The sequence below is a fragment of the Amblyomma mixtum genome, chromosome 1, assembly GCF_055824585.1.
Source record: "Amblyomma mixtum isolate Tamu chromosome 1, ASM5582458v1, whole genome shotgun sequence".
NCBI lineage: Eukaryota > Metazoa > Arthropoda > Arachnida > Ixodida > Ixodidae > Amblyomma > Amblyomma mixtum.
This window is the reverse complement of record NC_143012.1, coordinates 153,505,706-153,532,848: the sequence shown is the minus strand read 5'-3', so window position 1 is coordinate 153,532,848 and position 27,143 is coordinate 153,505,706. Positions and strand designations below refer to the sequence as shown.

The window sequence follows — 27,143 nt, the reverse complement described above, 5'->3', positions numbered from 1 at the left end:
GAGGCCCAGTGTGCGCATAACACTGCGCAGAAGCGCACAATATGCGCCCACCGCACCATGCACCGCACCCACTGCCGGTCCATGTGTAAACAACACAGGCTCGCTCCCGCTGCTCTTTCCGTGCATGCCGCAGTGGTTTAGGTTCGCCAGAACGGCTGAGAAAAGCGCAGGGCAGGTAACTGCACGCTTGGCGGCTGTTGCCACGAGCGAGGGAAGTATCCATGCGCAGTTTTCGAGGGCCAAACACAGTACATAAAGACTCGGAAAGCACTGTCTCTCGCCATCGGCCATACCATGTTGAATACGCCGGTTCTCGTCCGATCACCGAAGCTAAGCAGCATTGGGCTCGGTCAGTACTTGGGAGGGAGACCACCTGGGAACACCGAGTGCTGATGGCATTTCTTTTGCATTTTTATTCGCCCTTCACGTTTTTTTTTTCTGTCATAGTTGCGCAGTGTCTCAGGCAACTATAGGAGGTGACGTTATTTTGTTATCGATAATACAATCTCATCGGCAACGTGTCCAACGTGTAGTACGTGCGGACGCGAAACTGTGGCAAAACTCGAAGCGAATCCGTGGCGTCTCGGCTGTCATTCTGACGTCTGCCGCGGCGGGTACACTGCAGATTAAACTCTAGCAAAGCCCCAAGATAGCTGGGAGGCCCAGTGTGCGCATAACACTGCGCAGAAGCGCACAATATGCGCCCACCGCACCATGCACCGCACCCACTGCCGGTCCATGTGTAAACAACACAGGCTCGCTCCCGCTGCTCTTTCCGTGCATGCCGCAGTGGTTTAGGTTCGCCAGAACGGCTGAGAAAAGCGCAGGGCAGGTAACTGCACGCTTGGCGGCTGTTGCCACGAGCGAGGGAAGTATCCATGCGCAGTTTTGCATCCTCGAGGGCCAAACACAGTACATAAAGACTCGGAAAGCACTGTCTCTCGCCATCGGCCATACCATGTTGAATACGCCGGTTCTCGTCCGATCACCGAAGCTAAGCAGCATTGGGCTCGGTCAGTACTTGGGAGGGAGACCACCTGGGAACACCGAGTGCTGATGGCATTTCTTTTGCATTTTTATTCGCCCTTCACGTTTTTTTTTTTTCTGTCATAGTTGCGCAGTGTCTCAGGCAACTATAGGAGGTGACGTTATTTTGTTATCGATAATACAATCTCATCGGCAACGTGTCCAACGTGTAGTACGTGCGGACGCTAATACAATCTCATCGGCAACGTGTCCAACGTGTAGTACGTGCGGACGCGAAACTGTGGCAAAACTCGAAGCGAACCCGTGGCGTCTCGGCTGTCATTCTGACGTCTGCCGCGGCGGGTACACTGCAGATTAAACTCTAGCAAAGCCCCAAGATAGCTGGGAGGCCCAGTGTGCGCATAACACTGCGCAGAAGCGCACAATATGCGCCCACCGCACCATGCACCGCACCCACTGCCGGTCCATGTGTAAACAACACAGGCTCGCTCCCGCTGCTCTTTCCGTGCATGCCGCAGTGGTTTAGGTTCGCCAGAACGGCTGAGAAAAGCGCAGGGCAGGTAACTGCACGCTTGGCGGCTGTTGCCACGAGCGAGGGAAGTATCCATGCGCAGTTTTGCATCCTCGAGGGCCAAACACAGTACATAAAGACTCGGAAAGCACTGTCTCTCGCCATCGGCCATACCATGTTGAATACGCCGGTTCTCGTCCGATCACCGAAGCTAAGCAGCATTGGGCTCGGTCAGTACTTGGGAGGGAGACCACCTGGGAACACCGAGTGCTGATGGCATTTCTTTTGCATTTTTATTCGCCCTTCACGTTTTTTTTTTCTGTCATAGTTGCGCAGTGTCTCAGGCAACTATAGGAGGTGACGTTATTTTGTTATCGATAATACAATCTCATCGGCAACGTGTCCAACGTGTAGTAGTACGTGCGGACGCGAAACTGTGGCAAAACTCGAAGCGAACCCGTGGCGTCTCGGCTGTCATTCTGACGTCTGCCGCGGCGGGTACACTGCAGATTAAACTCTAGCAAAGCCCCAAGATAGCTGGGAGGCCCAGTGTGCGCATAACACTGCGCAGAAGCGCACAATATGCGCCCACCGCACCATGCACCGCACCCACTGCCGGTCCATGTGTAAACAACACAGGCTCGCTCCCGCTGCTCTTTCCGTGCATGCCGCAGTGGTTTAGGTTCGCCAGAACGGCTGAGAAAAGCGCAGGGCAGGTAACTGCACGCTTGGCGGCTGTTGCCACGAGCGAGGGAAGTATCCATGCGCAGTTTTGCATCCTCGAGGGCCAAACACAGTACATAAAGACTCGGAAAGCACTGTCTCTCGCCATCGGCCATACCATGTAGAATACGCCGGTTCTCGTCCGATCACCGAAGCTAAGCAGCATTGGGCTCGGTCAGTACTTGGGAGGGAGACCACCTGGGAACACCGAGTGCTGATGGCATTTCTTTTGCATTTTTATTCGCCCTTCACGTTTTTTTTTTTCTGTCATAGTTGCGCAGTGTCTCAGGCAACTATAGGAGGTGACGTTATTTTGTTATCGATAATACAATCTCATCGGCAACGTGTCCAACGTGTAGTACGTGCGGACGCTAATACAATCTCATCGGCAACGTGTCCAACGTGTAGTACGTGCGGACGCGAAACTGTGGCAAAACTCGAAGCGAACCCGTGGCGTCTCGGCTGTCATTCTGACGTCTGCCGCGGCGGGTACACTGCAGATTAAACTCTAGCAAAGCCCCAAGATAGCTGGGAGGCCCAGTGTGCGCATAACACTGCGCAGAAGCGCACAATATGCGCCCACCGCACCATGCACCGCACCCACTGCCGGTCCATGTGTAAACAACACAGGCTCGCTCCCGCTGCTCTTTCCGTGCATGCCGCAGTGGTTTAGGTTCGCCAGAACGGCTGAGAAAAGCGCAGGGCAGGTAACTGCACGCTTGGCGGCTGTTGCCACGAGCGAGTGAAGTATCCATGCGCAGTTTTGCATCCTCGAGGGCCAAACACAGTACATAAAGACTCGGAAAGCACTGTCTCTCGCCATCGGCCATACCATGTTGAATACGCCGGTTCTCGTCCGATCACCGAAGCTAAGCAGCATTGGGCTCGGTCAGTACTTGGGAGGGAGACCACCTGGGAACACCGAGTGCTGATGGCATTTCTTTTGCATTTTTATTCGCCCTTCACGTTTTTTTTTTTCTGTCATAGTTGCGCAGTGTCTCAGGCAACTATAGGAGGTGACGTTATTTTGTTATCGATAATACAATCTCATCGGCAACGTGTCCAACGTGTAGTACGTGCGGACGCTAATACAATCTCATCGGCAACGTGTCCAACGTGTAGTACGTGCGGACGCGAAACTGTGGCAAAACTCGAAGCGAACCCGTGGCGTCTCGGCTGTCATTCTGACGTCTGCCGCGGCGGGTACACTGCAGATTAAACTCTAGCAAAGCCCCAAGATAGCTGGGAGGCCCAGTGTGCGCATAACACTGCGCAGAAGCGCACAATATGCGCCCACCGCACCATGCACCGCACCCACTGCCGGTCCATGTGTAAACAACACAGGCTCGCTCCCGCTGCTCTTTCCGTGCATGCCGCAGTGGTTTAGGTTCGCCAGAACGGCTGAGAAAAGCGCAGGGCAGGTAACTGCACGCTTGGCGGCTGTTGCCACGAGCGAGGGAAGTATCCATGCGCAGTTTTGCATCCTCGAGGGCCAAACACAGTACATAAAGACTCGGAAAGCACTGTCTCTCGCCATCGGCCATACCATGTTGAATACGCCGGTTCTCGTCCGATCACCGAAGCTAAGCAGCATTGGGCTCGGTCAGTACTTGGGAGGGAGACCACCTGGGAACACCGAGTGCTGATGGCATTTCTTTTGCATTTTTATTCGCCCTTCACGTTTTTTTTTTTTTTCTGTCATAGTTGCGCAGTGTCTCAGGCAACTATAGGAGGTGACGTTATTTTGTTATCGATAATACAATCTCATCGGCAACGTGTCCAACGTGTAGTACGTGCGGACGCGAAACTGTGGCAAAACTCGAAGCGAACCCGTGGCGTCTCGGCTGTCATTCTGACGTCTGCCGCGGCGGGTACACTGCAGATTAAACTCTAGCAAAGCCCCAAGATAGCTGGGAGGCCCAGTGTGCGCATAACACTGCGCAGAAGCGCACAATATGCGCCCACCGCACCATGCACCGCACCCACTGCCGGTCCATGTGTAAACAACACAGGCTCGCTCCCGCTGCTCTTTCCGTGCATGCCGGAGTGGTTTAGGTTCGCCAGAACGGCTGAGAAAAGCGCAGGGCAGGTAACTGCACGCTTGGCGGCTGTTGCCACGAGCGAGGGAAGTATCCATGCGCAGTTTTGCATCCTCGAGGGCCAAACACAGTACATAAAGACTCGGAAAGCACTGTCTCTCGCCATCGGCCATACCATGTTGAATACGCCGGTTCTCGTCCGATCACCGAAGCTAAGCAGCATTGGGCTCGGTCAGTACTTGGGAGGGAGACCACCTGGGAACACCGAGTGCTGATGGCATTTCTTTTGCATTTTTATTCGCCCTTCACGTTTTTTTTTTTCTGTCATAGTTGCGCAGTGTCTCAGGCAACTATAGGAGGTGACGTTATTTTGTTATCGATAATACAATCTCATCGGCAACGTGTCCAACGTGTAGTACGTGCGGACGCGAAACTGTGGCAAAACTCGAAGCGAACCCGTGGCGTCTCGGCTGTCATTCTGACGTCTGCCGCGGCGGGTACACTGCAGATTAAACTCTAGCAAAGCCCCAAGATAGCTGGGAGGCCCAGTGTGCGCATAACACTGCGCAGAAGCGCACAATATGCGCCCACCGCACCATGCACCGCACCCACTGCCGGTCCATGTGTAAACAACACAGGCTCGCTCCCGCTGCTCTTTCCGTGCATGCCGCAGTGGTTTAGGTTCGCCAGAACGGCTGAGAAAAGCGCAGGGCAGGTAACTGCACGCTTGGCGGCTGTTGCCACGAGCGAGGGAAGTATCCATGCGCAGCTTTGCATCCTCGAGGGCCAAACACAGTACATAAAGACTCGGAAAGCACTGTCTCTCGCCATCGGCCATACCATGTTGAATACGCCGGTTCTCGTCCGATCACCGAAGCTAAGCAGCATTGGGCTCGGTCAGTACTTGGGAGGGAGACCACCTGGGAACACCGAGTGCTGATGGCATTTCTTTTGCATTTTTATTCGCCCTTCACGTTTTTTTTTTTTCTGTCATAGTTGCGCAGTGTCTCAGGCGACTATAGGAGGTGACGTTATTTTGTTATCGATAATACAATCTCATCGGCAACGTGTCCAACGTGTAGTACGTGCGGACGCGAAACTGTGGCAAAACTCGAAGCGAACCCGTGGCGTCTCGGCTGTCATTCTGACGTCTGCCGCGGCGGGTACACTGCAGATTAAACTCTAGCAAAGCCCCAAGATAGCTGGGAGGCCCAGTGTGCGCATAACACTGCGCAGAAGCGCACAATATGCGCCCACCGCACCATGCACCGCACCCACTGCCGGTCCATGTGTAAACAACACAGGCTCGCTCCCGCTGCTCTTTCCGTGCATGCCGCAGTGGTTTAGGTTCGCCAGAACGGCTGAGAAAAGCGCAGGGCAGGTAACTGCACGCTTGGCGGCTGTTGCCACGAGCGAGGGAAGTATCCATGCGCAGTTTTGCATCCTCGAGGGCCAAACACAGTACATAAAGACTCGGAAAGCACTGTCTCTCGCCATCGGCCATACCATGTTTTTTTTTGTTTTTTTTTTTTTCTTTATTGCCTGGCTTTCACATGTTGAATACGCCGGTTCTCGTCCGATCACCGAAGCTAAGCAGCATTGGGCTCGGTCAGTACTTGGGAGGGAGACCACCTGGGAACACCGAGTGCTGTTGGCATTTCTTTTGCATTTTTATTCGCCCTTCACGTTTTTTTTTTTCTGTCATAGTTGCGCAGTGTCTCAGGCAACTATAGGAGGTGACGTTATTTTGTTATCGATAATACAATCTCATCGGCAACGTGTCCAACGTGTAGTACATGCGGACGCGAAACTGTGGCAAAACTCGAAGCGAACCCGTGGCGTCTCGGCTGTCATTCTGACGTCTGCCGCGGCGGGTACACTGCAGATTAAACTCTAGCAAAGCCCCAAGATAGCTGGGAGGCCCAGTGTGCGCATAACACTGCGCAGAAGCGCACAATATGCGCCCACCGCACCATGCACCGCACCCACTGCCGGTCCATGTGTAAACAACACAGGCTCGCTCCCGCTGCTCTTTCCGTGCATGCCGCAGTGGTTTAGGTTCGCCAGAACGGCTGAGAAAAGCGCAGGGCAGGTAACTGCACGCTTGGCGGCTGTTGCCACGAGCGAGGGAAGTATCCATGCGCAGTTTTGCATCCTCGAGGGCCAAACACAGTACATAAAGACTCGGAAAGCACTGTCTCTCGCCATCGGCCATACCATGTTGAATACGCCGGTTCTCGTCCGATCACCGAAGCTAAGCAGCATTGGGCTCGGTCAGTACTTGGGAGGGAGACCACCTGGGAACACCGAGTGCTGATGGCATTTCTTTTGCATTTTTATTCGCCCTTCACGTTTTTTTTTTCTGTCATAGTTGCGCAGTGTCTCAGGCAACTATAGGAGGTGACGTTATTTTGTTATCGATAATACAATCTCATCGGCAACGTGTCCAACGTGTAGTACGTGCGGACGCGAAACTGTGGCAAAACTCGAAGCGAACCCGTGGCGTCTCGGCTGTCATTCTGACGTCTGCCGCGGCGGGTACACTGCAGATTAAACTCTAGCAAAGCCCCAAGATAGCTGGGAGGCCCAGTGTGCGCATAACACTGCGCAGAAGCGCACAATATGCGCCCACCGCACCATGCACCGCACCCACTGCCGGTCCATGTGTAAACAACACAGGCTCGCTCCCGCTGCTCTTTCCGTGCATGCCGCAGTGGTTTAGGTTCGCCAGAACGGCTGAGAAAAGCGCAGGGCAGGTAACTGCACGCTTGGCGGCTGTTGCCACGAGCGAGGGAAGTATCCATGCGCAGTTTTGCATCCTCGAGGGCCAAACACAGTACATAAAGACTCGGAAAGCACTGTCTCTCGCCATCGGCCATACCATGTTGAATACGCCGGTTCTCGTCCGATCACCGAAGCTAAGCAGCATTGGGCTCGGTCAGTACTTGGGAGGGAGACCACCTGGGAACACCGAGTGCTGATGGCATTTCTTTTGCATTTTTATTCGCCCTTCACGTTTTTTTTTTTTTCTGTCATAGTTGCGCAGTGTCTCAGGCAACTATAGGAGGTGACGTTATTTTGTTATCGATAATACAATCTCATCGGCAACGTGTCCAACGTGTAGTACGTGCGGACGCTAATACAATCTCATCGGCAACGTGTCCAACGTGTAGTACGTGCGGACGCGAAACTGTGGCAAAACTCGAAGCGAACCCGTGGCGTCTCGGCTGTCATTCTGACGTCTGCCGCGGCGGGTACACTGCAGATTAAACTCTAGCAAAGCCCCAAGATAGCTGGGAGGCCCAGTGTGCGCATAACACTGCGCAGAAGCGCACAATATGCGCCCACCGCACCATGCACCGCACCCACTGCCGGTCCATGTGTAAACAACACAGGCTCGCTCCCGCTGCTCTTTCCGTGCATGCCGCAGTGGTTTAGGTTCGCCAGAACGGCTGAGAAAAGCGCAGGGCAGGTAACTGCACGCTTGGCGGCTGTTGCCACGAGCGAGGGAAGTATCCATGCGCAGTTTTGCATCCTCGAGGGCCAAACACAGTACATAAAGACTCGGAAAGCACTGTCTCTCGCCATCGGCCATACCATGTTGAATACGCCGGTTCTCGTCCGATCACCGAAGCTAAGCAGCATTGGGCTCGGTCAGTACTTGGGAGGGAGACCACCTGGGAACACCGAGTGCTGATGGCATTTCTTTTGCATTTTTATTCGCCCTTCACGTTTTTTTTTTTCTGTCATAGTTGCGCAGTGTCTCAGGCAACTATAGGAGGTGACGTTATTTTGTTATCGATAATACAATCTCATCGGCAACGTGTCCAACGTGTAGTACGTGCGGACGCGAAACTGTGGCAAAACTCGAAGCGAACCCGTGGCGTCTCGGCTGTCATTCTGACGTCTGCCGCGGCGGGTACACTGCAGATTAAACTCTAGCAAAGCCCCAAGATAGCTGGGAGGCCCAGTGTGCGCATAACACTGCGCAGAAGCGCACAATATGCGCCCACCGCACCATGCACCGCACCCACTGCCGGTCCATGTGTAAACAACACAGGCTCGCTCCCGCTGCTCTTTCCGTGCATGCCGCAGTGGTTTAGGTTCGCCAGAACGGCTGAGAAAAGCGCAGGGCAGGTAACTGCACGCTTGGCGGCTGTTGCCACGAGCGAGGGAAGTATCCATGCGCAGTTTTGCATCCTCGAGGGCCAAACACAGTACATAAAGACTCGGAAAGCACTGTCTCTCGCCATCGGCCATACCATGTTGAATACGCCGGTTCTCGTCCGATCACCGAAGCTAAGCAGCATTGGGCTCGGTCAGTACTTGGGAGGGAGACCACCTGGGAACACCGAGTGCTGATGGCATTTCTTTTGCATTTTTATTCGCCCTTCACGTTTTTTTTTTTCTGTCATAGTTGCGCAGTGTCTCAGGCAACTATAGGAGGTGACGTTATTTTGTTATCGATAATACAATCTCATCGGCAACGTGTCCAACGTGTAGTACGTGCGGACGCTAATACAATCTCATCGGCAACGTGTCCAACGTGTAGTACGTGCGGACGCGAAACTGTGGCAAAACTCGAAGCGAACCCGTGGCGTCTCGGCTGTCATTCTGACGTCTGCCGCGGCGGGTACACTGCAGATTAAACTCTAGCAAAGCCCCAAGATAGCTGGGAGGCCCAGTGTGCGCATAACACTGCGCAGAAGCGCACAATATGCGCCCACCGCACCATGCACCGCACCCACTGCCGGTCCATGTGTAAACAACACAGGCTCGCTCCCGCTGCTCTTTCCGTGCATGCCGCAGTGGTTTAGGTTCGCCAGAACGGCTGAGAAAAGCGCAGGGCAGGTAACTGCACGCTTGGCGGCTGTTGCCACGAGCGAGGGAAGTATCCATGCGCAGTTTTGCATCCTCGAGGGCCAAACACAGTACATAAAGACTCGGAAAGCACTGTCTCTCGCCATCGGCCATACCATGTTGAATACGCCGGTTCTCGTCCGATCACCGAAGCTAAGCAGCATTGGGCTCGGTCAGTACTTGGGAGGGAGACCACCTGGGAACACCGAGTGCTGATGGCATTTCTTTTGCATTTTTATTCGCCCTTCACGTTTTTTTTTTCTGTCATAGTTGCGCAGTGTCTCAGGCAACTATAGGAGGTGACGTTATTTTGTTATCGATAATACAATCTCATCGGCAACGTGTCCAACGTGTAGTACGTGCGGACGCGAAACTGTGGCAAAACTCGAAGCGAACCCGTGGCGTCTCGGCTGTCATTCTGACGTCTGCCGCGGCGGGTACACTGCAGATTAAACTCTAGCAAAGCCCCAAGATAGCTGGGAGGCCCAGTGTGCGCATAACACTGCGCAGAAGCGCACAATATGCGCCCACCGCACCATGCACCGCACCCACTGCCGGTCCATGTGTAAACAACACAGGCTCGCTCCCGCTGCTCTTTCCGTGCATGCCGCAGTGGTTTAGGTTCGCCAGAACGGCTGAGAAAAGCGCAGGGCAGGTAACTGCACGCTTGGCGGCTGTTGCCACGAGCGAGGGAAGTATCCATGCGCAGTTTTGCATCCTCGAGGGCCAAACACAGTACATAAAGACTCGGAAAGCACTGTCTCTCGCCATCGGCCATACCATGTTGAATACGCCGGTTCTCGTCCGATCACCGAAGCTAAGCAGCATTGGGCTCGGTCAGTACTTGGGAGGGAAACCACCTGGGAACACCGAGTGCTGATGGCATTTCTTTTGCATTTTTATTCGCCCTTCACGTTTTTTTTTTTCTGTCATAGTTGCGCAGTGTCTCAGGCAACTATAGGAGGTGACGTTATTTTGTTATCGATAATACAATCTCATCGGCAACGTGTCCAACGTGTAGTACGTGCGGACGCGAAACTGTGGCAAAACTCGGAGCGAACCCGTGGCGTCTCGGCTGTCATTCTGACGTCTGCCGCGGCGGGTACACTGCAGATTAAACTCTAGCAAAGCCCCAAGATAGCTGGGAGGCCCAGTGTGCGCATAACACTGCGCAGAAGCGCACAATATGCGCCCACCGCACCATGCACCGCACCCACTGCCGGTCCATGTGTAAACAACACAGGCTCGCTCCCGCTGCTCTTTCCGTGCATGCCGCAGTGGTTTAGGTTCGCCAGAACGGCTGAGAAAAGCGCAGGGCGGGTAACTGCACGCTTGGCGGCTGTTGCCACGAGCGAGGGAAGTATCCATGCGCAGTTTTGCATCCTCGAGGGCCAAACACAGTACATAAAGACTCGGAAAGCACTGTCTCTCGCCATCGGCCATACCATGTTGAATACGCCGGTTCTCGTCCGATCACCGAAGCTAAGCAGCATTGGGCTCGGTCAGTACTTGGGAGGGAGACCACCTGGGAACACCGAGTGCTGATGGCATTTCTTTTGCATTTTTATTCGCCCTTCACGTTTTTTTTTTTTCTGTCATAGTTGCGCAGTGTCTCAGGCAACTATAGGAGGTGACGTTATTTTGTTATCGATAATACAATCTCATCGGCAACGTGTCCAACGTGTAGTACGTGCGGACGCGAAACTGTGGCAAAACTCGAAGCGAACCCGTGGCGTCTCGGCTGTCATTCTGACGTCTGCCGCGGCGGGTACACTGCAGATTAAACTCTAGCAAAGCCCCAAGATAGCTGGGAGGCCCAGTGTGCGCATAACACTGCGCAGAAGCGCACAATATGCGCCCACCGCACCATGCACCGCACCCACTGCCGGTCCATGTGTAAACAACACAGGCTCGCTCCCGCTGCTCTTTCCGTGCATGCCGCAGTGGTTTAGGTTCGCCAGAACGGCTGAGAAAAGCGCAGGGCAGGTAACTGCACGCTTGGCGGCTGTTGCCACGAGCGAGGGAAGTATCCATGCGCAGTTTTGCATCCTCGAGGGCCAAACACAGTACATAAAGACTCGGAAAGCACTGTCTCTCGCCATCGGCCATACCATGTTGAATACGCCGGTTCTCGTCCGATCACCGAAGCTAAGCAGCATTGGGCTCGGTCAGTACTTGGGAGGGAGACCACCTGGGAACACCGAGTGCTGATGGCATTTCTTTTGCATTTTTATTCGCCCTTCACGTTTTTTTTTTCTGTCATAGTTGCGCAGTGTCTCAGGCAACTATAGGAGGTGACGTTATTTTGTTATCGATAATACAATCTCATCGGCAACGTGTCCAACGTGTAGTACGTGCGGACGCGAAACTGTGGCAAAACTCGAAGCGAACCCGTGGCGTCTCGGCTGTCATTCTGACGTCTGCCGCGGCGGGTACACTGCAGATTAAACTCTAGCAAAGCCCCAAGATAGCTGGGAGGCCCAGTGTGCGCATAACACTGCGCAGAAGCGCACAATATGCGCCCACCGCACCATGCACCGCACCCACTGCCGGTCCATGTGTAAACAACACAGGCTCGCTCCCGCTGCTCTTTCCGTGCATGCCGCAGTGGTTTAGGTTCGCCAGAACGGCTGAGAAAAGCGCAGGGCAGGTAACTGCACGCTTGGCGGCTGTTGCCACGAGCGAGGGAAGTATCCATGCGCAGTTTTGCATCCTCGAGGGCGAAACACAGTACATAAAGACTCGGAAAGCACTGTCTCTCGCCATCGGCCATACCATGTTGAATACGCCGGTTCTCGTCCGATCACCGAAGCTAAGCAGCATTGGGCTCGGTCAGTACTTGGGAGGGAGACCACCTGGGAACACCGAGTGCTGATGGCATTTCTTTTGCATTTTTATTCGCCCTTCATGTTTTTTTTTTTCTGTCATAGTTGCGCAGTGTCTCAGGCAACTATAGGAGGTGACGTTATTTTGTTATCGATAATACAATCTCATCGGCAACGTGTCCAACGTGTAGTACGTGCGGACGCGAAACTGTGGCAAAACTCGAAGCGAACCCGTGGCGTCTCGGCTGTCATTCTGACGTCTGCCGCGGCGGGTACACTGCAGATTAAACTCTAGCAAAGCCCCAAGATAGCTGGGAGGCCCAGTGTGCGCATAACGCTGCGCAGAAGCGCACAATATGCGCCCACCGCACCATGCACCGCACCCACTGCCGGTCCATGTGTAAACAACACAGGCTCGCTCCCGCTGCTCTTTCCGTGCATGCCGCAGTGGTTTAGGTTCGCCAGAACGGCTGAGAAAAGCGCAGGGCAGGTAACTGCACGCTTGGCGGCTGTTGCCACGAGCGAGGGAAGTATCCATGCGCAGTTTTGCATCCTCGAGGGCCAAACACAGTACATAAAGACTCGGAAAGCACTGTCTCTCGCCATCGGCCATACCATGTTGAATACGCCGGTTCTCGTCCGATCACCGAAGCTAAGCAGCATTGGGCTCGGTCAGTACTTGGGAGGGAGACCACCTGGGAACACCGAGTGCTGATGGCATTTCTTTTGCATTTTTATTCGCCCTTCACGTTTTTTTTTTTTTCTGTCATAGTTGCGCAGTGTCTCAGGCAACTATAGGAGGTGACGTTATTTTGTTATCGATAATACAATCTCATCGGCAACGTGTCCAACGTGTAGTACGTGCGGACGCGAAACTGTGGCAAAACTCGAAGCGAACCCGTGGCGTCTCGGCTGTCATTCTGACGTCTGCCGCGGCGGGTACACTGCAGATTAAACTCTAGCAAAGCCCCAAGATAGCTGGGAGGCCCAGTGTGCGCATAACACTGCGCAGAAGCGCACAATATGCGCCCACCGCACCATGCACCGCACCCACTGCCGGTCCATGTGTAAACAACACAGGCTCGCTCCCGCTGCTCTTTCCGTGCATGCCGCAGTGGTTTAGGTTCGCCAGAACGGCTGAGAAAAGCGCAGGGCAGGTAACTGCACGCTTGGCGGCTGTTGCCACGAGCGAGGGAAGTATCCATGCGCAGTTTTGCATCCTCGAGGGCCAAACACAGTACATAAAGACTCGGAAAGCACTGTCTCTCGCCATCGGCCATACCATGTTGAATACGCCGGTTCTCGTCCGATCACCGAAGCTAAGCAGCATTGGGCTCGGTCAGTACTTGGGAGGGAGACCACCTGGGAACACCGAGTGCTGATGGCATTTCTTTTGCATTTTTATTCGCCCTTCACGTTTTTTTTTTCTGTCATAGTTGCGCAGTGTCTCAGGCAACTATAGGAGGTGACGTTATTTTGTTATCGATAATACAATCTCATCGGCAACGTGTCCAACGTGTAGTACGTGCGGACGCGAAACTGTGGCAAAACTCGAAGCGAACCCGTGGCGTCTCGGCTGTCATTCTGACGTCTGCCGCGGCGGGTACACTGCAGATTAAACTCTAGCAAAGCCCCAAGATAGCTGGGAGGCCCAGTGTGCGCATAACACTGCGCAGAAGCGCACAATATGCGCCCACCGCACCATGCACCGCACCCACTGCCGGTCCATGTGTAAACAACACAGGCTCGCTCCCGCTGCTCTTTCCGTGCATGCCGCAGTGGTTTAGGTTCGCCAGAACGGCTGAGAAAAGCGCAGGGCAGGTAACTGCACGCTTGGCGGCTGTTGCCACGAGCGAGGGAAGTATCCATGCGCAGTTTTGCATCCTCGAGGGCCAAACACAGTACATAAAGACTCGGAAAGCACTGTCTCTCGCCATCGGCCATACCATGTTGAATACGCCGGTTCTCGTCCGATCACCGAAGCTAAGCAGCATTGGGCTCGGTCAGTACTTGGGAGGGAGACCACCTGGGAACACCGAGTGCTGATGGCATTTCTTTTGCATTTTTATTCGCCCTTCACGTTTTTTTTTTTCTGTCATAGTTGCGCAGTGTCTCAGGCAACTATAGGAGGTGACGTTATTTTGTTATCGATAATACAATCTCATCGGCAACGTGTCCAACGTGTAGTACGTGCGGACGCGAAAGTGTGGCAAAACTCGAAGCGAACCCGTGGCGTCTCGGCTGTCATTCTGACGTCTGCCGCGGCGGGTACACTGCAGATTAAACTCTAGCAAAGCCCCAAGATAGCTGGGAGGCCCAGTGTGCGCATAACACTGCGCAGAAGCGCACAATATGCGCCCACCGCACCATGCACCGCACCCACTGCCGGTCCATGTGTAAACAACACAGGCTCGCTCCCGCTGCTCTTTCCGTGCATGCCGCAGTGGTTTAGGTTCGCCAGAACGGCTGAGAAAAGCGCAGGGCAGGTAACTGCACGCTTGGCGGCTGTTGCCACGAGCGAGGGAAGTATCCATGCGCAGTTTTGCATCCTCGAGGGCCAAACACAGTACATAAAGACTCGGAAAGCACTGTCTCTCGCCATCGGCCATACCATGTTGAATACGCCGGTTCTCGTCCGATCACCGAAGCTAAGCAGCATTGGGCTCGGTCAGTACTTGGGAGGGAGACCACCTGGGAACACCGAGTGCTGATGGCATTTCTTTTGCATTTTTATTCGCCCTTCACGTTTTTTTTTTCTGTCATAGTTGCGCAGTGTCTCAGGCAACTATAGGAGGTGACGTTATTTTGTTATCGATAATACAATCTCATCGGCAACGTGTCCAACGTGTAGTACGTGCGGACGCGAAACTGTGGCAAAACTCGAAGCGAACCCGTGGCGTCTCGGCTGTCATTCTGACGTCTGCCGCGGCGGGTACACTGCAGATTAAACTCTAGCAAAGCCCCAAGATAGCTGGGAGGCCCAGTGTGCGCATAACACTGCGCAGAAGCGCACAATATGCGCCCACCGCACCATGCACCGCACCCACTGCCGGTCCATGTGTAAACAACACAGGCTCGCTCCCGCTGCTCTTTCCGTGCATGCCGCAGTGGTTTAGGTTCGCCAGAACGGCTGAGAAAAGCGCAGGGCAGGTAACTGCACGCTTGGCGGCTGTTGCCACGAGCGAGGGAAGTATCCATGCGCAGTTTTGCATCCTCGAGGGCCAAACACAGTACATAAAGACTCGGAAAGCACTGTCTCTCGCCATCGGCCATACCATGTTGAATACGCCGGTTCTCGTCCGATCACCGAAGCTAAGCAGCATTGGGCTCGGTCAGTACTTGGGAGGGAGACCACCTGGGAACACCGAGTGCTGATGGCATTTCTTTTGCATTTTTATTCGCCCTTCACGTTTTTTTTTTTTTCTGTCATAGTTGCGCAGTGTCTCAGGCAACTATAGGAGGTGACGTTATTTTGTTATCGATAATACAATCTCATCGGCAACGTGTCCAACGTGTAGTACGTGCGGACGCGAAACTGTGGCAAAACTCGAAGCGAACCCGTGGCGTCTCGGCTGTCATTCTGACGTCTGCCGCGGCGGGTACACTGCAGATTAAACTCTAGCAAAGCCCCAAGATAGCTGGGAGGCCCAGTGTGCGCATAACACTGCGCAGAAGCGCACAATATGCGCCCACCGCACCATGCACCGCACCCACTGCCGGTCCATGTGTAAACAACACAGGCTCGCTCCCGCTGCTCTTTCCGTGCATGCCGCAGTGGTTTAGGTTCGCCAGAACGGCTGAGAAAAGCGCAGGGCAGGTAACTGCACGCTTGGCGGCTGTTGCCACGAGCGAGGGAAGTATCCATGCGCAGTTTTGCATCCTCGAGGGCCAAACACAGTACATAAAGACTCGGAAAGCACTGTCTCTCGCCATCGGCCATACCATGTTGAATACGCCGGTTCTCGTCCGATCACCGAAGCTAAGCACCATTGGGCTCGGTCAGTACTTGGGAGGGAGACCACCTGGGAACACCGAGTGCTGATGGCATTTCTTTTGCATTTTTATTCGCCCTTCACGTTTTTTTTTTTCTGTCATAGTTGCGCAGTGTCTCAGGCAACTATAGGAGGTGACGTTATTTTGTTATCGATAATACAATCTCATCGGCAACGTGTCCAACGTGTAGTACGTGCGGACGCGAAACTGTGGCAAAACTCGAAGCGAACCCGTGGCGTCTCGGCTGTCATTCTGACGTCTGCCGCGGCGGGTACACTGCAGATTAAACTCTAGCAAAGCCCCAAGATAGCTGGGAGGCCCAGTGTGCGCATAAAACTGCGCAGAAGCGCACAATATGCGCCCACCGCACCATGCACCGCACCCACTGCCGGTCCATGTGTAAACAACACAGGCTCGCTCCCGCTGCTCTTTCCGTGCATGCCGCAGTGGTTTAGGTTCGCCAGAACGGCTGAGAAAAGCGCAGGGCAGGTAACTGCACGCTTGGCGGCTGTTGCCACGAGCGAGGGAAGTATCCATGCGCAGTTTTGCATCCTCGAGGGCCAAACACAGTACATAAAGACTCGGAAAGCACTGTCTCTCGCCATCGGCCATACCATGTTGAATACGCCGGTTCTCGTCCGATCACCGAAGCTAAGCAGCATTGGGCTCGGTCAGTACTTGGGAGGGAGACCACCTGGGAACACCGAGTGCTGATGGCATTTCTTTTGCATTTTTATTCGCCCTTCACGTTTTTTTTTTTTCTGTCATAGTTGCGCAGTGTCTCAGGCAACTATAGGAGGTGACGTTATTTTGTTATCGATAATACAATCTCATCGGCAACGTGTCCAACGTGTAGTACGTGCGGACGCGAAACTGTGGCAAAACTCGAAGCGAACCCGTGGCGTCTCGGCTGTCATTCTGACGTCTGCCGCGGCGGGTACACTGCAGATTAAACTCTAGCAAAGCCCCAAGATAGCTGGGAGGCCCAGTGTGCGCATAACACTGCGCAGAAGCGCACAATATGCGCCCACCGCACCATGCACCGCACCCACTGCCGGTCCATGTGTAAACAACACAGGCTCGCTCCCGCTGCTCTTTCCGTGCATGCCGCAGTGGTTTAGGTTCGCCAGAACGGCTGAGAAAAGCGCAGGGCAGGTAACTGCACGCTTGGCGGCTGTTGCCACGAGCGAGGGAAGTATCCATGCGCAGTTTTGCATCCTCGAGGGCCAAACACAGTACATAAAGACTCGGAAAGCACTGTCTCTCACCATCGGCCATACCATGTTGAATACGCCGGTTCTCGTCCGATCACCGAAGCTAAGCAGCATTGGGCTCGGTCAGTACTTGGGAGGGAGACCACCTGGGAACACCGAGTGCTGATGGCATTTCTTTTGCATTTTTATTCGCCCTTCACGTTTTTTTTTCTGTCATAGTTGCGCAGTGTCTCAGGCAACTATAGGAGGTGACGTTATTTTGTTATCGATAATACAATCTCATCGGCAACGTGTCCAACGTGTAGTACGTGCGGACGCGAAACTGTGGCAAAACTCGAAGCGAACCCGTGGCGTCTCGGCTGTCATTCTGACGTCTGCCGCGGCGGGTACACTGCAGATTAAACTCTAGCAAAGCCCCAAGATAGCTGGGAGGCCCAGTGTGCGCATAACACTGCGCAGAAGCGCACAATATGCGCCCACCGCACCATGCACCGCACCCACTGCCGGTCCATGTGTAAACAACACAGGCTCGCTCCCGCTGCTCTTTCCGTGCATGCCGCAGTGGTTTAGGTTCGCCAGAACGGCTGAGAAAAGCGCAGGGCAGGTAACTGCACGCTTGGCGGCTGTTGCCACGAGCGAGGGAAGTATCCATGCGCAGTTTTGCATCCTCGAGGGCCAAACACAGTACATAAAGACTCGGAAAGCACTGTCTCTCGCCATCGGCCATACCATGTTGAATACGCCGGTTCTCGTCCGATCACCGAAGCTAAGCAGCATTGGGCTCGGTCAGTACTTGGGCGGGAGACCACCTGGGAACACCGAGTGCTGATGGCATTTCTTTTGCATTTTTATTCGCCCTTCACGTTTTTTTTTTTTCTGTCATAGTTGCGCAGTGTCTCAGGCAACTATAGGAGGTGACGTTATTTTGTTATCGATAATACAATCTCATCGGCAACGTGTCCAACGTGTAGTACGTGCGGACGCGAAACTGTGGCAAAACTCGAAGCGAACCCGTGGCGTCTCGGCTGTCATTCTGACGTCTGCCGCGGCGGGTACACTGCAGATTAAACTCTAGCAAAGCCCCAAGATAGCTGGGAGGCCCAGTGTGCGCATAACACTGCGCAGAAGCGCACAATATGCGCCCACCGCACCATGCACCGCACCCACTGCCGGTCCATGTGTAAACAACACAGGCTCGCTCCCGCTGCTCTTTCCGTGCATGCCGCAGTGGTTTAGGTTCGCCAGAACGGCTGAGAAAAGCGCAGGGCAGGTAACTGCACGCTTGGCGGCTGTTGCCACGAGCGAGGGAAGTATCCATGCGCAGTTTTGCATCCTCGAGGGCCAAACACAGTACATAAAGACTCGGAAAGCACTGTCTCTCGCCATCGGCCATACCATGTTGAATACGCCGGTTCTCGTCCGATCACCGAAGCTAAGCAGCATTGGGCTCGGTCAGTACTTGGGAGGGAGACCACCTGGGAACACCGAGTGCTGATGGCATTTCTTTTGCATTTTTATTCGCCCTTCACGTTTTTTTTTTCTGTCATAGTTGCGCAGTGTCTCAGGCAACTATAGGAGGTGACGTTATTTTGTTATCGATAATACAATCTCATCGGCAACGTGTCCAACGTGTAGTACGTGCGGACGCGAAACTGTGGCAAAACTCGAAGCGAACCCGTGGCGTCTCGGCTGTCATTCTGACGTCTGCCGCGGCGGGTACACTGCAGATTAAACTCTAGCAAAGCCCCAAGATAGCTGGGAGGCCCAGTGTGCGCATAACACTGCGCAGAAGCGCACAATATGCGCCCACCGCACCATGCACCGCACCCACTGCCGGTCCATGTGTAAACAACACAGGCTCGCTCCCGCTGCTCTTTCCGTGCATGCCGCAGTGGTTTAGGTTCGCCAGAACGGCTGAGAAAAGCGCAGGGCAGGTAACTGCACGCTTGGCGGCTGTTGCCACGAGCGAGGGAAGTATCCATGCGCAGTTTTGCATCCTCGAGGGCCAAACACAGTACATAAAGACTCGGAAAGCACTGTCTCTCGCCATCGGCCATACCATGTTGAATACGCCGGTTCTCGTCCGATCACCGAAGCTAAGCACCATTGGGCTCGGTCAGTACTTGGGAGGGAGACCACCTGGGAACACCGAGTGCTGATGGCATTTCTTTTGCATTTTTATTCGCCCTTCACGTTTTTTTTTTTTCTGTCATAGTTGCGCAGTGTCTCAGGCAACTATAGGAGGTGACGTTATTTTGTTATCGATAATACAATCTCATCGGCAACGTGTCCAACGTGTAGTACGTGCGGACGCGAAACTGTGGCAAAACTCGAAGCGAACCCGTGGCGTCTCGGCTGTCATTCTGACGTCTGCCGCGGCGGGTACACTGCAGATTAAACTCTAGCAAAGCCCCAAGATAGCTGGGAGGCCCAGTGTGCGCATAACACTGCGCAGAAGCGCACAATATGCGCCCACCGCACCATGCACCGCACCCACTGCCGGTCCATGTGTAAACAACACAGGCTCGCTCCCGCTGCTCTTTCCGTGCATGCCGCAGTGGTTTAGGTTCGCCAGAACGGCTGAGGAAAGCGCAGGGCAGGTAACTGCACGCTTGGCGGCTGTTGCCACGAGCGAGGGAAGTATCCATGCGCAGTTTTGCATCCTCGAGGGCCAAACACAGTACATAAAGACTCGGAAAGCACTGTCTCTCGCCATCGGCCATACCATGTTGAATACGCCGGTTCTCGTCCGATCACCGAAGCTAAGCAGCATTGGGCTCGGTCAGTACTTGGGAGGGAGACCACCTGGGAACACCGAGTGCTGATGGCATTTCTTTTGCATTTTTATTCGCCCTTCACGTTTTTTTTTTTCTGTCATAGTTGCGCAGTGTCTCAGGCAACTATAGGAGGTGACGTTATTTTGTTATCGATAATACAATCTCATCGGCAACGTGTCCAACGTGTAGTACGTGCGGACGCGAAACTGTGGCAAAACTCGAAGCGAACCCGTGGCGTCTCGGCTGTCATTCTGACGTCTGCCGCGGCGGGTACACTGCAGATTAAACTCTAGCAAAGCCCCAAGATAGCTGGGAGGCCCAGTGTGCGCATAACACTGCGCAGAAGCGCACAATATGCGCCCACCGCACCATGCACCGCACCCACTGCCGGTCCATGTGTAAACAACACAGGCTCGCTCCCGCTGCTCTTTCCGTGCATGCCGCAGTGGTTTAGGTTCGCCAGAACGGCTGAGAAAAGCGCAGGGCAGGTAACTGCACGCTTGGCGGCTGTTGCCACGAGCGAGGGAAGTATCCATGCGCAGTTTTGCATCCTCGAGGGCCAAACACAGTACATAAAGACTCGGAAAGCACTGTCTCTCACCATCGGCCATACCATGTTGTTTTTTTTTTCTTTATTGCCTGGCTTTGACACAAAAAACTGGACAACACAAACAATCAACAAAAGACAATAACTATGTACACACGACTTGTGGTCAGCCAGCATAAATCTGGCTTCGTCCAATTAAAACTCACGCAACGTACAGAGCGGCTCTATACTTGAGAGCCACTCCGGAGGCTCCGCAGCGGCTTTCTGAATGGCCAGAAACATCTCCATACTTTCGCGAAAGTAAATTCTGGCAGGTCTTGCGTCAATACGCCGGTTCTCGTCCGATCACCGAAGCTAAGCAGCATTGGGCTCGGTCAGTACTTGGGAGGGAGACCACCTGGGAACACCGAGTGCTGATGGCATTTCTTTTGCATTTTTATTCGCCCTTCACGTTTTTTTTTCTGTCATAGTTGCGCAGTGTCTCAGGCAACTATAGGAGGTGACGTTATTTTGTTATCGATAATACAATCTCATCGGCAACGTGTCCAACGTGTAGTACGTGCGGACGCGAAACTGTGGCAAAACTCGAAGCGAACCCGTGGCGTCTCGGCTGTCATTCTGACGTCTGCCGCGGCGGGTACACTGCAGATTAAACTCTAGCAAAGCCCCAAGATAGCTGGGAGGCCCAGTGTGCGCATAACACTGCGCAGAAGCGCACAATATGCGCCCACCGCACCATGCACCGCACCCACTGCCGGTCCATGTGTAAACAACACAGGCTCGCTCCCGCTGCTCTTTCCGTGCATGCCGCAGTGGTTTAGGTTCGCCAGAACGGCTGAGAAAAGCGCAGGGCAGGTAACTGCACGCTTGGCGGCTGTTGCCACGAACGAGGGAAGTATCCATGCGCAGTTTTGCATCCTCGAGGGCCAAACACAGTACATAAAGACTCGGAAAGCACTGTCTCTCGCCATCGGCCATACCATGTTGAATACGCCGGTTCTCGTCCGATCACCGAAGCTAAGCAGCGTTGGGCTCGGTCAGTACTTGGGAGGGAGACCACCTGGGAACACCGAGTGCTGATGGCATTTCTTTTGCATTTTTATTCGCCCTTCACGTTTTTTTTTTTCTGTCATAGTTGCGCAGTGTCTCAGGCAATTATAGGAGGTGACGTTATTTTGTTATCGATAATACAATCTCATCGGCAACGTGTCCAACGTGTAGTACGTGCGGACGCGAAACTGTGGCAAAACTCGAAGCGAACCCGTGGCGTCTCGGCTGTCATTCTGACGTCTGCCGCGGCGGGTACACTGCAGATTAAACTCTAGCAAAGCCCCAAGATAGCTGGGAGGCCCAGTGTGCGCATAACACTGCGCAGAAGCGCACAATATGCGCCCACCGCACCATGCACCGCACCCACTGCCGGTCCATGTGTAAACAACACAGGCTCGCTCCCGCTGCTCTTTCCGTGCATGCCGCAGTGGTTTAGGTTCGCCAGAACGGCTGAGAAAAGCGCAGGGCAGGTAACTGCACGCTTGGCGGCTGTTGCCACGAGCGAGGGAAGTATCCATGCGCAGTTTTGCATCCTCGAGGGCCAAACACAGTACATAAAGACTCGGAAAGCACTGTCTCTCGCCATCGGCCATACCATGTTAAGAGGTACACCTAGGTATTTGGATGGAACATATCGAGATAACGATGACTTTTGGAAGGAGAAAATTCAAGAACTCTCCACGCGTGCACAGAAATGGTCGGGGAAGGAACTGTCTGTATTCACGCGCGCAAACATATGCAATGTATATCTGGTTTCAAAAGTGTGCTATTTGTTGCAGGTCCTTTCATGCTCTCGACTTAGCATTCAAAAGTTTCATCGTCTCTTCGCAGTTTTTGTTTGGCAGTCCTCATGGGAGAGGACTAAACGTGATAATTTATTTCTGCGTTTGAGAAAAGGGGGTCTTTCCTTGCCACACTTGTACCTGAGGCAGGTGGTGTCAAGATTTCTGTTTCTTCGAGATCAACGCGACCCTTTCCTGCGGACATTTATTCAAGTGAGGCTTTCTTCGGCTTTGCCAAACTATGTTATTTCCAGTGTGGACGGGATGAGATACAGTGCAAGTAGGTTTTTGAAAGAAGTGGTCTTTGCTTTCCGGTTTCTGAATGCGCGCTTCAGTTTGGAATATCTTTCTAATGTCACGCGTAAGAAATTGTTAAAAGATTTGCTCGACTCTGTCTTCCCGGAGCCAATCTATCGATCTATGTATAGTGGAGGCCAAGCAGGAAATGTTTTAAAAAGAGTACGAAAAATGTTGGTGCCAGCGGGTGTGAAGACGTTCTTCTTCAAGTTACACACTGGGACGTTGCTGGTTAAAACATGGATGGAGGAAAAGGGATTGTTTCTACCATGGGGTGCTGACTGCTTGCTGTGTCGCAAACCAGAGTCAATAGAACACGTTTTTATTGATTGCTGGGATGCGCTGCTCTTTTGGGACGTGCTCCAGCGTACAATAAAGAAAGACTTACCCCTAACGCCGTATGGGATACGATTCCTGGACATAGAGCCGGATCTTTATAAATATGATGTAATTTTCCTGCTTGGCCTGCACAGTATTTGGCGAAGCAGGATGGCTGTACGACACTGTGATGAAGATGCGCGTTCTGTCCGCGATTACTTCAAAGAAAACATATTTAAGCTACGTGAAGTGTACAAGGAGCTATGTTTTGGAGATGAAGTTATCGAGTTGATGGGAGAGTTGTGTTCCCTGAGACAGTTTTGATTTTCTCACGCGAGTGAAACACATGTCCGTTCTTGTTGTTTGAGTGTGCAGCGCAGAACATCTGTTTATGATCTGTTGTAATCTGTCAAAACAGGCAATAAAGACAAAAAAAACAAAAATCGGCCATACCATGTTGAATACGCCGGTTCTCGTCCGATCACCGAAGCTAAGCAGCATTGGGCTCGGTCAGTACTTGGGAGGGAGACCACCTGGGAACACCGAGTGCTGATGGCATTTCTTTTGCATTTTTATTCGCCCTTCACGTTTTTTTTTTTTTCTGTCATAGTTGCGCAGTGTCTCAGGCAACTATAGGAGGTGACGTTATTTTGTTATCGATAATACAATCTCATCGGCAACGTGTCCAACGTGTAGTACGTGCGGACGCGAAACTGTGGCAAAACTCGAAGCGAACCCGTGGCGTCTCGGCTGTCATTCTGACGTCTGCCGCGGCGGGTACACTGCAGATTAAACTCTAGCAAAGCCCCAAGATAGCTGGGAGGCCCAGTGTGCGCATAACACTGCGCAGAAGCGCACAATATGCGCCCACCGCACCATGCACCGCACCCACTGCCGGTCCATGTGTAAACAACACAGGCTCGCTCCCGCTGCTCTTTCCGTGCATGCCGCAGTGGTTTAGGTTCGCCAGAACGGCTGAGAAAAGCGCAGGGCAGGTAACTGCACGCTTGGCGGCTGTTGCCACGAGCGAGGGAAGTAGCCATGCGCAGTTTTGCATCCTCGAGGGCCAAACACAGTACATAAAGACTCGGAAAGCACTGTCTCTCGCCATCGGCCATACCATGTTGAATACGCCGGTTCTCGTCCGATCACCGAAGCTAAGCAGCATTGGGCTCGGTCAGTACTTGGGAGGGAGACCACCTGGGAACACCGAGTGCTGATGGCATTTCTTTTGCATTTTTATTCGCCCTTCACGTTTTTTTTTTTTTTTCTGTCATAGTTGCGCAGTGTCTCAGGCAACTATAGGAGGTGACGTTATTTTGTTATCGATAATACAATCTCATCGGCAACGTGTCCAACGTGTAGTACGTGCGGACGCGAAACTGTGGCAAAACTCGAAGCGAACCCGTGGCGTCTCGGCTGTCATTCTGACGTCTGCCGCGGCGGGTACACTGCAGATTAAACTCTAGCAAAGCCCCAAGATAGCTGGGAGGCCCAGTGTGCGCATAACACTGCGCAGAAGCGCACAATATGCGCCCACCGCACCATGCACCGCACCCACTGCCGGTCCATGTGTAAACAACACAGGCTCGCTCCCGCTGCTCTTTCCGTGCATGCCGCAGTGGTTTAGGTTCGCCAGAACGGCTGAGAAAAGCGCAGGGCAGGTAACTGCACGCTTGGCGGCTGTTGCCACGAGCGAGGGAAGTATCCATGCGCAGTTTTCGAGGGCCAAACACAGTACATAAAGACTCGGAAAGCACTGTCTCTCGCCATCGGCCATACCATGTTGAATACGCCGGTTCTCGTCCGATCACCGAAGCTAAGCAGCATTGGGCTCGGTCAGTACTTGGGAGGGAGACCACCTGGGAACACCGAGTGCTGATGGCATTTCTTTTGCATTTTTATTCGCCCTTCACGTTTTTTTTTTCTGTCATAGTTGCGCAGTGTCTCAGGCAACTATAGGAGGTGACGTTATTTTGTTATCGATAATACAATCTCATCGGCAACGTGTCCAACGTGTAGTACGTGCGGACGCGAAACTGTGGCAAAACTCGAAGCGAACCCGTGGCGTCTCGGCTGTCATTCTGACGTCTGCCGCGGCGGGTACACTGCAGATTAAACTCTAGCAAAGCCCCAAGATAGCTGGGAGGCCCAGTGTGCGCATAACACTGCGCAGAAGCGCACAATATGCGCCCACCGCACCATGCACCGCACCCACTGCCGGTCCATGTGTAAACAACACAGGCTCGCTCCCGCTGCTCTTTCCGTGCATGCCGCAGTGGTTTAGGTTCGCCAGAACGGCTGAGAAAAGCGCAGGGCAGGTAACTGCACGCTTGGCGGCTGTTGCCACGAGCGAGGGAAGTATCCATGCGCAGTTTTGCATCCTCGAGGGCCAAACACAGTACATAAAGACTCGGAAAGCACTGTCTCTCGCCATCGGCCATACCATGTTGAATACGCCGGTTCTCGTCCGATCACCGAAGCTAAGCAGCATTGGGCTCGGTCAGTACTTGGGAGGGAGACCACCTGGGAACACCGAGTGCTGATGGCATTTCTTTTGCATTTTTATTCGCCCTTCACGTTTTTTTTTTTTCTGTCATAGTTGCGCAGTGTCTCAGGCAACTATAGGAGGTGACGTTATTTTGTTATCGATAATACAATCTCATCGGCAACGTGTCCAACGTGTAGTACGTGCGGACGCGAAACTGTGGCAAAACTCGAAGCGAACCCGTGGCGTCTCGGCTGTCATTCTGACGTCTGCCGCGGCGGGTACACTGCAGATTAAACTCTAGCAAAGCCCCAAGATAGCTGGGAGGCCCAGTGTGCGCATAACACTGCGCAGAAGCGCACAATATGCGCCCACCGCACCATGCACCGCACCCACTGCCGGTCCATGTGTAAACAACACAGGCTCGCTCCCGCTGCTCTTTCCGTGCATGCCGCAGTGGTTTAGGTTCGCCAGAACGGCTGAGAAAAGCGCAGGGCAGGTAACTGCACGCTTGGCGGCTGTTGCCACGAGCGAGGGAAGTATCCATGCGCAGTTTTGCATCCTCGAGGGCCAAACACAGTACATAAAGACTCGGAAAGCACTGTCTCTCGCCATCGGCCATACCATGTTGAATACGCCGGTTCTCGTCCGATCACCGAAGCTAAGCAGCATTGGGCTCGGTCAGTACTTGGGAGGGAGACCACCTGGGAACACCGAGTGCTGATGGCATTTCTTTTGCATTTTTATTCGCCCTTCACGTTTTTTTTTTTCTGTCATAGTTGCGCAGTGTCTCAGGCAACTATAGGAGGTGACGTTATTTTGTTATCGATAATACAATCTCATCGGCAACGTGTCCAACGTGTAGTACGTGCGGACGCGAAACTGTGGCAAAACTCGAAGCGAACCCGTGGCGTCTCGGCTGTCATTCTGACGTCTGCCGCGGCGGGTACACTGCAGATTAAACTCTAGCAAAGCCCCAAGATAGCTGGGAGGCCCAGTGTGCGCATAACACTGCGCAGAAGCGCACAATATGCGCCCACCGCACCATGCACCGCACCCACTGCCGGTCCATGTGTAAACAACACAGGCTCGCTCCCGCTGCTCTTTCCGTGCATGCCGCAGTGGTTTAGGTTCGCCAGAACGGCTGAGAAAAGCGCAGGGCAGGTAACTGCACGCTTGGCGGCTGTTGCCACGAGCGAGGGAAGTATCCATGCGCAGTTTTGCATCCTCGAGGGCCAAACACAGTACATAAAGACTCGGAAAGCACTGTCTCTCGCCATCGGCCATACCATGTTGAATACGCCGGTTCTCGTCCGATCACCGAAGCTAAGCAGCATTGGGCTCGGTCAGTACTTGGGAGGGAGACCACCTGGGAACACCGAGTGCTGATGGCATTTCTTTTGCATTTTTATTCGCCCTTCACGTTTTTTTTTTTTCTGTCATAGTTGCGCAGTGTCTCAGGCAACTATAGGAGGTGACGTTATTTTGTTATCGATAATACAATCTCATCGGCAACGTGTCCAACGTGTAGTACGTGCGGACGCGAAACTGTGGCAAAACTCGAAGCGAACCCGTGGCGTCTCGGCTGTCATTCTGACGTCTGCCGCGGCGGGTACACTGCAGATTAAACTCTAGCAAAGCCCCAAGATAGCTGGGAGGCCCAGTGTGCGCATAACACTGCGCAGAAGCGCACAATATGCGCCCACCGCACCATGCACCGCACCCACTGCCG

At 53.5% G+C, this 27,143-nt stretch overlaps 35 non-coding genes and 2 pseudogenes across 35 annotated transcripts; all 37 read left to right on the top strand.

The window, feature by feature from the left end:
• Positions 1–279: 279 nt before the first annotated feature.
• On the top strand, positions 280–398 carry LOC149368268 (5S ribosomal RNA). The gene has a single exon (XR_016287830.1). It is a non-coding gene; the product is annotated as a 5S ribosomal RNA (ribosomal RNA).
• Positions 399–943: 545 nt separating this feature from the next.
• LOC149368267 (5S ribosomal RNA) lies at positions 944–1,062 on the top strand. Its single transcript, XR_016287829.1, has one exon. It is a non-coding gene; the product is annotated as a 5S ribosomal RNA (ribosomal RNA).
• Positions 1,063–1,658: 596 nt separating this feature from the next.
• Positions 1,659–1,777, top strand: LOC149368266 (5S ribosomal RNA). Its single transcript, XR_016287827.1, has one exon. It is a non-coding gene; the product is annotated as a 5S ribosomal RNA (ribosomal RNA).
• Positions 1,778–2,325: 548 nt separating this feature from the next.
• Positions 2,326–2,444, top strand: LOC149368265 (5S ribosomal RNA). The gene has a single exon (XR_016287686.1). It is a non-coding gene; the product is annotated as a 5S ribosomal RNA (ribosomal RNA).
• Positions 2,445–3,039: 595 nt separating this feature from the next.
• Positions 3,040–3,158, top strand: LOC149368264 (5S ribosomal RNA). The gene has a single exon (XR_016287826.1). It is a non-coding gene; the product is annotated as a 5S ribosomal RNA (ribosomal RNA).
• A 595-nt stretch (positions 3,159–3,753) lies between these two features.
• On the top strand, positions 3,754–3,872 carry LOC149368263 (5S ribosomal RNA). Its single transcript, XR_016287825.1, has one exon. It is a non-coding gene; the product is annotated as a 5S ribosomal RNA (ribosomal RNA).
• Positions 3,873–4,421: 549 nt separating this feature from the next.
• LOC149368262 (5S ribosomal RNA) lies at positions 4,422–4,540 on the top strand. Its single transcript, XR_016287824.1, has one exon. It is a non-coding gene; the product is annotated as a 5S ribosomal RNA (ribosomal RNA).
• A 546-nt stretch (positions 4,541–5,086) lies between these two features.
• LOC149368261 (5S ribosomal RNA) lies at positions 5,087–5,205 on the top strand. Its single transcript, XR_016287823.1, has one exon. It is a non-coding gene; the product is annotated as a 5S ribosomal RNA (ribosomal RNA).
• A 595-nt stretch (positions 5,206–5,800) lies between these two features.
• Positions 5,801–5,917, top strand: LOC149368260 (5S ribosomal RNA; annotated as a pseudogene).
• Positions 5,918–6,463: 546 nt separating this feature from the next.
• On the top strand, positions 6,464–6,582 carry LOC149368259 (5S ribosomal RNA). The gene has a single exon (XR_016287822.1). It is a non-coding gene; the product is annotated as a 5S ribosomal RNA (ribosomal RNA).
• Positions 6,583–7,127: 545 nt separating this feature from the next.
• LOC149368258 (5S ribosomal RNA) lies at positions 7,128–7,246 on the top strand. The gene has a single exon (XR_016287821.1). It is a non-coding gene; the product is annotated as a 5S ribosomal RNA (ribosomal RNA).
• A 597-nt stretch (positions 7,247–7,843) lies between these two features.
• Positions 7,844–7,962, top strand: LOC149368257 (5S ribosomal RNA). Its single transcript, XR_016287820.1, has one exon. It is a non-coding gene; the product is annotated as a 5S ribosomal RNA (ribosomal RNA).
• A 546-nt stretch (positions 7,963–8,508) lies between these two features.
• Positions 8,509–8,627, top strand: LOC149368256 (5S ribosomal RNA). The gene has a single exon (XR_016287818.1). It is a non-coding gene; the product is annotated as a 5S ribosomal RNA (ribosomal RNA).
• A 595-nt stretch (positions 8,628–9,222) lies between these two features.
• Positions 9,223–9,341, top strand: LOC149368255 (5S ribosomal RNA). The gene has a single exon (XR_016287817.1). It is a non-coding gene; the product is annotated as a 5S ribosomal RNA (ribosomal RNA).
• A 545-nt stretch (positions 9,342–9,886) lies between these two features.
• Positions 9,887–10,005, top strand: LOC149368254 (5S ribosomal RNA). The gene has a single exon (XR_016287644.1). It is a non-coding gene; the product is annotated as a 5S ribosomal RNA (ribosomal RNA).
• A 546-nt stretch (positions 10,006–10,551) lies between these two features.
• On the top strand, positions 10,552–10,670 carry LOC149368253 (5S ribosomal RNA). Its single transcript, XR_016287816.1, has one exon. It is a non-coding gene; the product is annotated as a 5S ribosomal RNA (ribosomal RNA).
• Positions 10,671–11,217: 547 nt separating this feature from the next.
• On the top strand, positions 11,218–11,336 carry LOC149368252 (5S ribosomal RNA). Its single transcript, XR_016287815.1, has one exon. It is a non-coding gene; the product is annotated as a 5S ribosomal RNA (ribosomal RNA).
• A 545-nt stretch (positions 11,337–11,881) lies between these two features.
• LOC149368251 (5S ribosomal RNA) lies at positions 11,882–12,000 on the top strand. Its single transcript, XR_016287814.1, has one exon. It is a non-coding gene; the product is annotated as a 5S ribosomal RNA (ribosomal RNA).
• Positions 12,001–12,546: 546 nt separating this feature from the next.
• Positions 12,547–12,665, top strand: LOC149368250 (5S ribosomal RNA). Its single transcript, XR_016287813.1, has one exon. It is a non-coding gene; the product is annotated as a 5S ribosomal RNA (ribosomal RNA).
• Positions 12,666–13,213: 548 nt separating this feature from the next.
• LOC149368249 (5S ribosomal RNA) lies at positions 13,214–13,332 on the top strand. The gene has a single exon (XR_016287812.1). It is a non-coding gene; the product is annotated as a 5S ribosomal RNA (ribosomal RNA).
• Positions 13,333–13,877: 545 nt separating this feature from the next.
• On the top strand, positions 13,878–13,996 carry LOC149368248 (5S ribosomal RNA). The gene has a single exon (XR_016287811.1). It is a non-coding gene; the product is annotated as a 5S ribosomal RNA (ribosomal RNA).
• A 546-nt stretch (positions 13,997–14,542) lies between these two features.
• On the top strand, positions 14,543–14,661 carry LOC149368247 (5S ribosomal RNA). Its single transcript, XR_016287810.1, has one exon. It is a non-coding gene; the product is annotated as a 5S ribosomal RNA (ribosomal RNA).
• Positions 14,662–15,206: 545 nt separating this feature from the next.
• LOC149368246 (5S ribosomal RNA) lies at positions 15,207–15,325 on the top strand. The gene has a single exon (XR_016287809.1). It is a non-coding gene; the product is annotated as a 5S ribosomal RNA (ribosomal RNA).
• A 548-nt stretch (positions 15,326–15,873) lies between these two features.
• Positions 15,874–15,992, top strand: LOC149368245 (5S ribosomal RNA). Its single transcript, XR_016287661.1, has one exon. It is a non-coding gene; the product is annotated as a 5S ribosomal RNA (ribosomal RNA).
• A 546-nt stretch (positions 15,993–16,538) lies between these two features.
• Positions 16,539–16,657, top strand: LOC149368244 (5S ribosomal RNA). The gene has a single exon (XR_016287807.1). It is a non-coding gene; the product is annotated as a 5S ribosomal RNA (ribosomal RNA).
• Positions 16,658–17,204: 547 nt separating this feature from the next.
• LOC149368243 (5S ribosomal RNA) lies at positions 17,205–17,323 on the top strand. Its single transcript, XR_016287682.1, has one exon. It is a non-coding gene; the product is annotated as a 5S ribosomal RNA (ribosomal RNA).
• A 544-nt stretch (positions 17,324–17,867) lies between these two features.
• On the top strand, positions 17,868–17,986 carry LOC149368242 (5S ribosomal RNA). Its single transcript, XR_016287619.1, has one exon. It is a non-coding gene; the product is annotated as a 5S ribosomal RNA (ribosomal RNA).
• A 547-nt stretch (positions 17,987–18,533) lies between these two features.
• LOC149368241 (5S ribosomal RNA) lies at positions 18,534–18,652 on the top strand. The gene has a single exon (XR_016287806.1). It is a non-coding gene; the product is annotated as a 5S ribosomal RNA (ribosomal RNA).
• Positions 18,653–19,197: 545 nt separating this feature from the next.
• On the top strand, positions 19,198–19,316 carry LOC149368240 (5S ribosomal RNA). The gene has a single exon (XR_016287660.1). It is a non-coding gene; the product is annotated as a 5S ribosomal RNA (ribosomal RNA).
• Positions 19,317–19,863: 547 nt separating this feature from the next.
• On the top strand, positions 19,864–19,982 carry LOC149368239 (5S ribosomal RNA). Its single transcript, XR_016287805.1, has one exon. It is a non-coding gene; the product is annotated as a 5S ribosomal RNA (ribosomal RNA).
• A 1,460-nt stretch (positions 19,983–21,442) lies between these two features.
• LOC149368238 (5S ribosomal RNA) lies at positions 21,443–21,561 on the top strand. Its single transcript, XR_016287653.1, has one exon. It is a non-coding gene; the product is annotated as a 5S ribosomal RNA (ribosomal RNA).
• Positions 21,562–23,362: 1,801 nt separating this feature from the next.
• Positions 23,363–23,481, top strand: LOC149368237 (5S ribosomal RNA; annotated as a pseudogene).
• A 548-nt stretch (positions 23,482–24,029) lies between these two features.
• LOC149368236 (5S ribosomal RNA) lies at positions 24,030–24,148 on the top strand. Its single transcript, XR_016287804.1, has one exon. It is a non-coding gene; the product is annotated as a 5S ribosomal RNA (ribosomal RNA).
• Positions 24,149–24,691: 543 nt separating this feature from the next.
• On the top strand, positions 24,692–24,810 carry LOC149368235 (5S ribosomal RNA). The gene has a single exon (XR_016287803.1). It is a non-coding gene; the product is annotated as a 5S ribosomal RNA (ribosomal RNA).
• A 545-nt stretch (positions 24,811–25,355) lies between these two features.
• Positions 25,356–25,474, top strand: LOC149368234 (5S ribosomal RNA). Its single transcript, XR_016287801.1, has one exon. It is a non-coding gene; the product is annotated as a 5S ribosomal RNA (ribosomal RNA).
• Positions 25,475–26,021: 547 nt separating this feature from the next.
• On the top strand, positions 26,022–26,140 carry LOC149368233 (5S ribosomal RNA). The gene has a single exon (XR_016287800.1). It is a non-coding gene; the product is annotated as a 5S ribosomal RNA (ribosomal RNA).
• Positions 26,141–26,686: 546 nt separating this feature from the next.
• On the top strand, positions 26,687–26,805 carry LOC149368232 (5S ribosomal RNA). Its single transcript, XR_016287799.1, has one exon. It is a non-coding gene; the product is annotated as a 5S ribosomal RNA (ribosomal RNA).
• The last annotated feature ends 338 nt before the right edge of the window (positions 26,806–27,143 follow it).